General features: G+C 43.9%; 1 protein-coding gene across 1 annotated transcript in view; it reads right to left on the bottom strand.

Annotated features, from left to right (window-relative positions):
• Positions 1–232: 232 nt before the first annotated feature.
• Positions 233–10,201, bottom strand: part of ZNF572 (zinc finger protein 572) — a 31,484-nt gene continuing 21,515 nt past the window's right edge. The window contains exon 4 of the transcript XR_002734136.3: positions 233–420. The gene's annotated coding sequence lies outside the window, so the exon portion shown is untranslated. The remainder of the gene's footprint in view (positions 421–10,201) is intronic.

Genomic DNA, 10,201 nt, shown 5'->3' with positions numbered 1-10,201 from the left:
GCTCTCGCAGCCGCCTGCCAATGAGGGCGCGCACCGCGCGGTAGGCCGAGATGGCGCTATGCCGCGTTTGGCCAATCGCAGGCAGCGTAGCCTGCGCGGCGACGCCCCGAAAGGCGCTAGGGCGATGTTGCGTGGTGTGGGTGGGGGCGTGGGGATGGGCGCGGGCGGGCTCCTGCTGGGGTGGGGCTAGGAGTCGCCTGGGATGCGCCCCGGGGCCGGGGCCGGGGTCCGGGTCGGTTCACCGCAGCAGCTCCATCTCCTGCGCCCTCCCTGGACAGAGGTGTGCTCGCTTGGAGAAGCCTGGAGTGATCCGCTGCCTTAGGTCGGAACGTTTCCATTCATTCCGCTAGCACTTATTGTGCGCTTGTGATGTGTCAGTCCCTGGAGTCCGAAAGAGGAATCAGACACAGCTTCCCTGTCCTGTGTATGTGGAGAGGGCGGAAGGGAAGGCAGTGAGTGCGTGGGGAACCTGACATTCCAGCTGAAGCTGGAAGAATGAGTAGGCGTTTGCCTTAAAAGGAAAGGACACTCCAGGTGCTCAAGTTAGAGATACACTGATGCGCCCAGCCCCTGTTCTCTCAAGACCAGAAACGTGGGGGTGGGGGCTCGGAGGCAAAAAAGTCAAATAGTCCTGTCATAGGTATCCTGAGAAGGGGGTGGTTAGAGAGGGAGCCATGGAAACAAGAGGCGGTCCTTCCCTCGGCCTGGAGGAGTCTGGTGAGGCGCCCAGCGGGAGGTTATACAGTCAGGACAAGCAGTCTGAGGGAGCAATAAAAGTGGGCAAGAGTCTCGGAGTGAGACAGCCCTTATTATACTACGATGAAACTTACCTAAAATTTATTGAAACTTGAGACCTCAGTGTCTTTGCTCATCCTGTTTCTTAACTCTGGACTGCCTTCTTTAACCCCTATGATAATAGGTGCAAATCCCTTCTGCCTTTTGAAGCGTGGCTGCATTGTCACCTCTTCCACCAAATCGCCATTGACCTTCACCAAGTCACATAACTGTTTGTTTTGAGACGGAATTTAGCTCTTGTCACCCAGGCTGGAGTGCAATGGTGTGATCTCAGCTCACTGTAACCTCCGTCTCCCTGGTTCAAGCGACTGTCCTGCCTCAGCCTCCAGAGTAGCTGGGATTAAAGGTGTGGGCCAGCACGCCCAGCTAATTTTTGTACTTTTAGTAGAGACAGGATTTCGCCATGTTGGCCAGGCTGTTCTCAAACTCCTGGCCTCAAGTGATCCGCCCGCCCCGGCCTCCCAAAGTGCTGGGACTACAGGCGTGCGCCACCATTCCCGGCCTTATTCATACTTTATCCGTAAGTGTACATTCAGACTGTACACTTATAACTGAGTCTTATCCCTACTAATCTCTAGATTCCCTAAGGGAAGGATCTGTGTCTGATAAGATCACCCATAGCACCTAACACAATGCTCTGCACTTAATTTATCCTCCATAACATGTATTTAATAAATGATGAATGACACCGGTATATAAAAGCAAGACTAGGCAACTACAGTTAGGAGACCTAGATTCTGGCTACCGCTAACCAGCTTGTGACCTTTTACAGATGTTACAAGTCACTCTGCCTCTGTGGGGAGAAGGCAATTTCTTCATGAAATCTAACATCCCTTGCAATTGTGCATCAGATACTTGGCAGGGTTTAAAAAAATATGGCACCTCTCATAACTTTTCACCCTCAATATTATGTTTTATCTGCTAATAAAATAATTATTTGGTAAAAACACCCGCACAGGCATTCATTTGACCCTCAAAACAACTTTGGTTTTTAAAATGAGGAAAATGAAAATTAAAGAGGTCAAGTGGCTTGACTAAATCACAGCTGTGATTAAATCGTAATGATGAAACCAAAAGTCAAAGTCCTGGTATCCAAATCTTGTGGTTCCCCAGTATGCACAATTATCAGTAACTGCCTTGCTTTCCAAGACTTTTATTCTTTCCCCTACAATATTCCTCACTGTTATCAGTAAGTTTGGCTGTCTGAGCCATACATCAAATTTAAAAGGACTCAAGAAAAGAGAATCAGTTCAATGTATGGGAAATCATTTCCTGAAGAGAATTCTTCAATACACTGTTTATCGGTATCTGTGAGTTCCTGTTTTGTTAAAATAATAGAGGAGCAGCTGACTCTTTTATTATTTTTAAATTTTATTTTATTTTTGTGACAGAGTCTTGCTCTGTGGCCCAAGCTGGAGTGCAGTGGCACAATCTCAGCTCACTGCAACCTCCGCCTCCTAACTTCAAGTGATTCTCGAGCCTCAGCCTGCCAGGTAGCTGGGACTAGAGGCACGTGCCACAACGCTGGCTAATTTTTGTATTTTTAGTAGAGACGGTGTTTCACCATGTTGGCGAGGCTGGTCTCAAACTCCTGACCTCAAGTGATCCTCCCGCCTGAGCCTCCCAAAGTGCTAGGATTACAGGCATGAGCCACCGCGCCCGGCCACTGACTCTTACAGATGGGAATACAATTATCACCAGGATGGTTGTACCTGCTTACTCTGTACTCAAGATTATCATAAAAGGAATTTTTCTTAGTAAGTAGATAATTTTTTAATCTCTGGAAAACAACTTTCTTCATATGTTTATATCTTCACAAAGTTATTCTTACAATGTGAGATCTCAATCCTTTAGGCAGTTCAAGATCCACTTCTGAATTTGGGGCAAAAAGAGCACTTGTAATACCTACCGCAGAGCACACTCTGAATGCCTGTATCTTCTGAACTGAATTAAATGTTATACAAGCATTGCTTAAATATTTTTGAATCTTGCCATGGTTCATTTATTCAAAAACAGAAATCTGTCATTGAGACCTGAAGCAAAGACAACGAAACGTGAGACAAAAATCAGCTGCTTACTGGCAGAAAGTCATAATGCTATCAAGTAGGTACATGAGAAATACTTTCGTACAAGAGCTAACACATATAGTACAGGTGGCATTCTAAATACTTTTCATATATTAGCTCGTTTTGGCTTCCTGACAACACTTTTAGGGAGATACCTTTTTTTTTTTTTTTTTTTTTTGCAGACGGAGTCTTGCTCTGTCACCCAGGCTGGAGTGCAGTGGCCTGATCTCGGCTCACTGCAACCTCCGCCTCCCAGAATCAAGCAATTCTCCTGCCTCAGCCTCCTGAGTAGCTGGGACTACAGGCGCAGGCTGCTACGCCCGGCTAATTTTTGTATTTCAGTAGAGACAGGGTTTCACTGTGTTGGCCAGGCTGGTCTCCAACTCCTGAGCTGAGGCAATCTGCCCGCCTCGGCCTCCCAAGGTGCCAGGATTACAGGAGTGAGCCACCACACCCGGCTAAGATACTATTTTTTTTTAGCCCCATTTTACAGACAAGAAAACTCATGCACAGGGAAGTGGTCACAGCTAGTGACTAGCAGAGTCTGAATCCAAGCCCAGAAAATATATGTGAGGAATTTAGGAACGCGTGACTTTGATTTTTCTCCCCACACAAAGATCTAGTTATCTTGAAACAAACAAGCACATCTGATCTCTTTCTTGCTTAAGCTTTTGAGTTTTCACCGTTAGCCTAGTTGGGCACACCAGGCTAGATTTGTGTCTTAAATGTCATTCTCAATGCAAGAAAAAGTCCCGCCCAGCTTTCCTCAACTACCCATGCTTTGAGACCTCAGATTAATCATCTTTTTTTTTTCAAGTGTTCATAATTCCACCTCTTTGCTGTAGCAGTCACTCACTAATTTGTACTATAAGTATCTATTCACAATGCCTTTTCCAAGTTGCCGAAAAAGAGCTCAAGAGAGGGTTCTGAGATCTCATGCAAGCAGGAATTCAAGGCTAGTAGCAGAGTGCAGTGAGAGGAGAGTTTATTAAAAGCTACTCCATTACAAAGTAGGGCATCCCCAGAGAGCAAGAGGAGGCATGCCTTGCCTTTGCTTTAAGCTTTCCTTATATAGAGGTCTTGTCTATGTCAAAAGCTAAGCTGTGTCTACGTGCAGGTGAGCAGACAGCATGACAAAATTTATTATTCTATTGATTTAAAGATAACTATCCTTGATATTCTAGTGTGTGAATACATCAAGCTTAACTGTAATTATCTTGAAAATATATATTGTTATGGGTATTGGGACATCTGGGCTTTCCGCTTTTGTAGGAGTGCGTCCTTATAGGTATCTTTAGGCTGTTTCCTCAACTATAAACGTGTTGATTATGGGTTGTGACCAAAAAGGAATGTGCCTTGTTAGTCTCAAGATGGAATTGATTTTTCAAGTGGTGCCACTCTGGCTCTCCTAGGCTCCTGCTTCCCTAACACAAGGGATTCAACTCCTTAAGACAAGGACCATGTCTTATTCACAGTTGCATACACAGTATTTGGCATATAGTAAGTGTTTCCTCAATGTATTGAATACAACCTTCCTTTTTAAAAATTTTAGCCCACTGTTTTGGTAGCAAACGAAATAATTGTCTTCTCAAAATTTTCTTTTTTTTTTTTTATTTGAGACAAGGTCTTGCTTGGTCATCCAGGTTGGAGTGCAGTGACACAATCACAGCTCACTGAAGCCTTGACGTCCCAGGCTCAAGCCATCCTCCAACATCAGCCTCCGAAGTAGCTGGGACCATAGATGTGTACCACCAAACCTGGCGAATTTATTTATTTTTCATAGAGACAGGGTCTTGCTATGTTGCCTAGGCTGGTCTCCAAATCCTGGCCTCAATCAATCCTCCCTCCTTGGCCTCCCAAAATGCTGGGATTACAGGGGTGAGCCACCATGCCCAGCCCTTCAAAACTTTATCACTCACCATTTACCTCATCCAAAGACTTTTAATCCCAATCATATAATTGTTGGACATCCTCTCAGCACTTATGTAATGTTTTGCAAATTCTAGTTGCAAGTGATGGAGCCAACAGTATTAACTTGGAACACTGTTTTCATTTTCTTTTTCTCCTTTATGGCTCATAAAGCCATAGTTAGGTGACCATCAATCCAATTTAATGTAGTTATGTAAGAAGTGTCTACTTTGTGTCAGGCACTGTGTTTGCTGCCGGGAATCAGGCAGTGAACAAGGCAGACATGGTACCTGTCATGTTGGAGTTTAGAGTGTAATGAAAAAACAGCAGTGAACAAGTAATTACAGATATCATGTGTGTGAAAAAGGAGGAGGAGGAGGAAGAGAGAGAAGAAGAGGAACAGAGAAGGAGAAGAGCACCACCAGTAAGCAGATGTTGCTCTGGAGGGTAAGAAGCTATAAACAAAACTAAGGGTCAAGAAAGGGCTACCAGAAGATGTTACTTTTAAGCTAGGTTTGAAGAATTAGCAGGGGTAGGCAGGTATAACCTCTGTCAGTGTCAGTGATCACACTTTACCTTTCTTCTTCCCTTTTCCCTTACTAAAACACTAAGTATACAGCCAGCAAAATAAGTTTTTCACTCTTGATGGCAGTATGATTGGAAAGATGAAGGTTCTATTCATCTGAGCAGTCTTATTTGCTATCTTTCTATAAGTCTCCATTCTGTTTTTTTCAATATTGTTCATTTGAAATAATATATAAAGGTCAATCTCTAAGAAAGAGTTTACTTGGGAATATGCAGGAATTGCAATTCAGGACACCCAGACCTGGGCAGCACCTGAGTGTGTCCAAACAACAAAGGGAAAGGCTGAGGTTTTATTGGGAAAATGAGGCAAGTACATTGTTTTGAAAGAAAGTTCACTGGTGCTGGCAGTGAATGGCAGGAGCTGGCAAGTTCTGATTGATGAAGTGGCAGCAGTTACCAGGTAAGACATAATCTTAAAGCCACAGGTAGGTCTCTGTGGGTTTTTTGTTGAATTGCAAAAATAGTTTGTGAAACAGGTGTATGGGAAGTTCCCTTTCCTATGACCTCTTGACTGCATTTTAGTTGGTAATGACAAGACTTGACTCCATTTTGTACAATCAACTTTCACAGTATCAATTTTAAAAACTAGAAAATATTCATTTGCTAAATCAGAGTTGAACCTAGTCTCCTAGATTTGGGGTGCACTTCATTTTCTGAACTGGGTGGCAACATATATTGAACTAGCCAGTCTCTTCCTCAACCATTCTTCCTCTTGGCACTTTAGGCTTTGAGCCTTGGCTCATTTCCCTAGTTCTTGGAGCACACCCTAGTGATATCCATTGGAATTGTGCCAAGGGCAGGAAAAGAAAAAGCCAGAGCAATTATTAAAATGATTCAACGCAAGGTGAATCTCAGCTGATCCTAAGCCAAGGAGAAGGGGAGTGAGGAGGAGGAAAAAGATTAACTAAAAAAATCTGCCTTAAAAGAAGGTTTTCATCATATTAATATATTGGCCATGAATTATAATAATATGTAATTTATTTACCTATTATTTGTTGTTCTTCCCCTCTCCCCAAAAGGATTTAACAAAATTACTTCACTGGGATAATTTAAGTTGATAAAAATTCTGGAAAGTAAGCAATATGCCTTATGGAAAAAATAATGTATGCCCTTTGATTCAATAATCCCACTTCTGGGAATTCACCTGAATCAGTAAGGGTTCTCCAGAGAGACAGAAGCAACAGGATATATGGAAGGGAATTTATTAGGGAAAATTGGCTCACACTGCCACAGAGATGAAGTCCCACATGCAGGCCGGAGCCATCAGCAAAGCCAGTAGCATGGCTTAGTCTGGAAGCTTCAGATGATGCAGTCCCCAGTTTGAGAACAAAACCCTGACAATCCTGGGAGGACCCTGGTGCAAGTCCCAGGGTCCAAAAGCCAAAGAACCTGGAGTCTGATGTCCAAGGGGAGGAGAAGAACAGGCATCCAGATCTGGAAAGCAGACAGAGAGCAGAGAACAAGGGTCCCTCATCTTCCCCCTTTGTCCCAGCCAGCCCCTAGCTACCTGGATGGTACCTGCGCACATTGAGGACAGGTCTTCCTCTCTCAGTCCATTGATTCTTGCATCAGTCTCCTCTGAAAACACCCTCACAGACACATCCAGACATAATGTTTCCCTAGCCATCTAGGCATCCCTCAATCCAGTCAAGTTGACACCTAAAATTAACCATCACAAGTCCACCCCTTGTTAAGCTATCACCCATACACATCTCCTTAAACCATAATTCATCTCCAAATAAAGACAATAAAAATGTCATAATTCCACCTACCATGATACAACTATCCTGTGTACAACCAAAAACACACAAATCCCATCCCCAGAAGAGAAAGTGAACTTCTTTAGTGATGTTTACTCTTCTCCTGATATCCCATAACTTGAATACTGTGATGTAAAATTAACAATACTTAATTAAATACTAAAAGTCAATAAATTTTATGTTAATGCTAAATGAAAGGAAAGAAAACAAATATCTGTGTAAGATGTATGTATCTATGCATGAAGGTATTCTTAACAAAATAGGGAGGAAACAGTCATGACAATTACAGTCCTCAGTTCTGTTAACTGGTCATGTGGGTATAGCCAGTTTTTATAACTACTTTATTCTATTGTATATGCTGTATTCCGTTTGCCTTCAACTTCAGCAAGAACCTCAGCTTGTTGTGGTTCTCTACCTGGTGGGGTGACACAAGCCTTCATTCCTAAAGGGTCTGGGCCATTCGTAGTCCTGCCTGGATTCAGTTATTGTATAATAGTTTCCCATTGACCTTAATCATAAGGCATGGTAAAACTAAGGGACTTCCTGTATTTCAGACAAACTCTTCCTTACCTCCATTGTGGAGTAATAGTACAATTTCACCCTTGGTAGTGCAGATCAGTCACCTCATCCAACATCATAACTCCTTTCTTAGCCTATGTGGAGTCCAAGTTGGCCAGGTGGCAGTTTTAAACTTTCAATTCAGTGAAATCGTTGTGTCGGCTGGTAAAAGTATTCCTCCCTCTGGAACTAATGCCTCTAGGCCAGCAGAACATGTCATTGGAACAGAAAACAAACATTTTGCTAGTGGGTCACTAGGAGCAATGGTGAGTGGTGCCACTCCCATTTTCACCCATTGTTGCTCAACTCATGAGTCCTGGCCATGGGAGAAACAGTATAATATATTGGATGCAGATTCACAGCATATACGGCCTTCTAAAGAACCTTGTTCCAGTCTTGCAAACTACTGTCACCTAGCTAGCACTGTAATTGTGACTTCAGAAGGTGATTCTGCCATTCTATCAAGGCAGCTGCTTCAGGATGATGGGAAACAAGGTAAAACCAATGAATTCTATGAGCATGCGCCCACAGCCACACTTGTTTGGCTGTGAAGTGAGTTCCTTGGTCAGAAGCAAATGCTGTGTGTAATAACATGATGGTGAATAAGGCATTCGGTAAGTCCATGGTTGGAGTTTTGGCAGAAGCCTTGCATGAATGAAGACAAATCCATATCTAGAGTAAGTGTCTATTCCAGTAAAGACATATGACTGCCCCTTCCGTGATGGAAGCAGTCCATTGTAATCAACCTGCCACCAGATAACTGATCACCCTGGGGAATGGTGCCATATTAGGAGCTCAATGTTGGTCTCTTACTGGCAGAATGGACACTCAGGAGTGGCTGTAGCCAGGTTGGCCTTGGTAAGTGGGGGTCCATGTTGCTGAGTCCATGCATAAACACTATCCCTGCCACCATGGCCATTTTGCTTATGAGCCCATTGGGCAATGATAGGGGTGGCTACGGAAAGAGGCCTACTGGTATCCACAGAACAGGCCATTCTATTCACTTGATTATTAAAATTCTCCTCTGCTGAGGTGGTCATCCTTTGGTGAGCATTCATATGGCACACAAATATCATCACATCTTTTGCTCATTCAGAGAGGTCCATCCACAAACCTCTTCCCCAAATTCCTTTATCACCAGTTTTCTAGTCATGTTCCTTCCAAGTTCTTGACCATTCAAACTATTGGCTATAGCCCATGAATCAGCATGTCATCACACATCTGGCCATTTCTCCTTCCAAGCAAAGTGCACAATGAGGTACACTGCCTGAAATTCTGTTCACAGGAGGATTTCCCTTCACTACCTTCCTTCAGGGATGTTCTAGAAAGGGGCTGCAGTGCTGTAGCTGTCCACTTTCAGGTGGTACTTGCATATATGAAGAACCATCTGAAAACTAGGCCCTAGTCTTCTCTTCCTCTGTCAACTGATCATAGGGTCATTCCCATGAGGCCAAAGGTGCAGGCTGGGAGAGAGAAGAGAGAGAGTGTAGCAGCAGGAAACATAGGCATTTGGGTCCCTTCCTCATGGAATCTCCTTTGCCTTTAGGACCTGCTCAGGCTGATCAATACCCCACTTCCATTTGATGATGGAGTGCTGCTGTACACACCCAACTTTATGGCTTGGTGGGTTAGATAACACCCCATTCATGATAGGCAGTTCAGGTCACATGGTAACTTGGTGGCCCATGATCAAGCATTTAGTTTCTACTAAGGTCCAGTAGCAGGCCAAGAGCTATCTTTCAAAAGGAGGATAGTTATCTGTGGATGATAGCAGGGCCTTGCTTCAAAATCCTAAAGGCCTCCACTGTGATTCACCGATGGGGTCCTGCCAAAGGCTCCAAACAGCATCCCTATCAGCCACTGACATCTTAAGTACCATTGAATCAGCTGGATCATATGGCCCAAGTGGCAATGCAGCTTGCGTAATAGCCAGGATCTGTTGCAGCCCCTGCGCTTTTCTAATCACTCAGTAAATGGGTCAAAGCAACACACCCAAGTGAGGAACATGTTCCTTCCAAAATCCAAATAGGCCCACTAGGCATTGTTTCCTGTTTATAGAAGGGGCCAGATGCAAGAACTTGTCCTTCACCTTAGAAGGGATATCTCGACAGGCCCCACACTACTGGACCCCTAGAAATTTCACTGAGGTAGAAGGCCCCTGAATTTTAGTTGGATTCATATCCTACCCTCTGACACACAAATGTCTTACCAGTAAGTCCAGAGTGGTTACTACTTCTTACTCAGTAGGTACAATCAGCTTAATGTCATCAATGTAATGGACCAGTGCAGTGTGATATCTTGTGGAAGGGAAAGGCAATCAAGATCTCTGTAAACTAAATTATGACATAGAGCTGGAGACTTGATATACACCTGAGGCAGGATAGTGAAGGTGTTTTGCTGGCCCTTATGGACAGGTATGCAGAAAAATGCATTTCCCAGATCAGTAGCTATATACCAGGTACCAAGGGATGTGTTCATTTGCTCAAGCAATGAAACCACATCTGGTACAGCAGCTGCAATTGGAGTCAC

Source organism: Piliocolobus tephrosceles, chromosome 7, assembly GCF_002776525.5.
Source record: "Piliocolobus tephrosceles isolate RC106 chromosome 7, ASM277652v3, whole genome shotgun sequence".
In the NCBI taxonomy this organism is placed as follows: Eukaryota; Metazoa; Chordata; class Mammalia; order Primates; family Cercopithecidae; genus Piliocolobus; species Piliocolobus tephrosceles.
The sequence above is the reverse complement of the archived record's forward strand: the minus strand, read 5'-3'. Positions and strand labels throughout refer to the sequence as shown.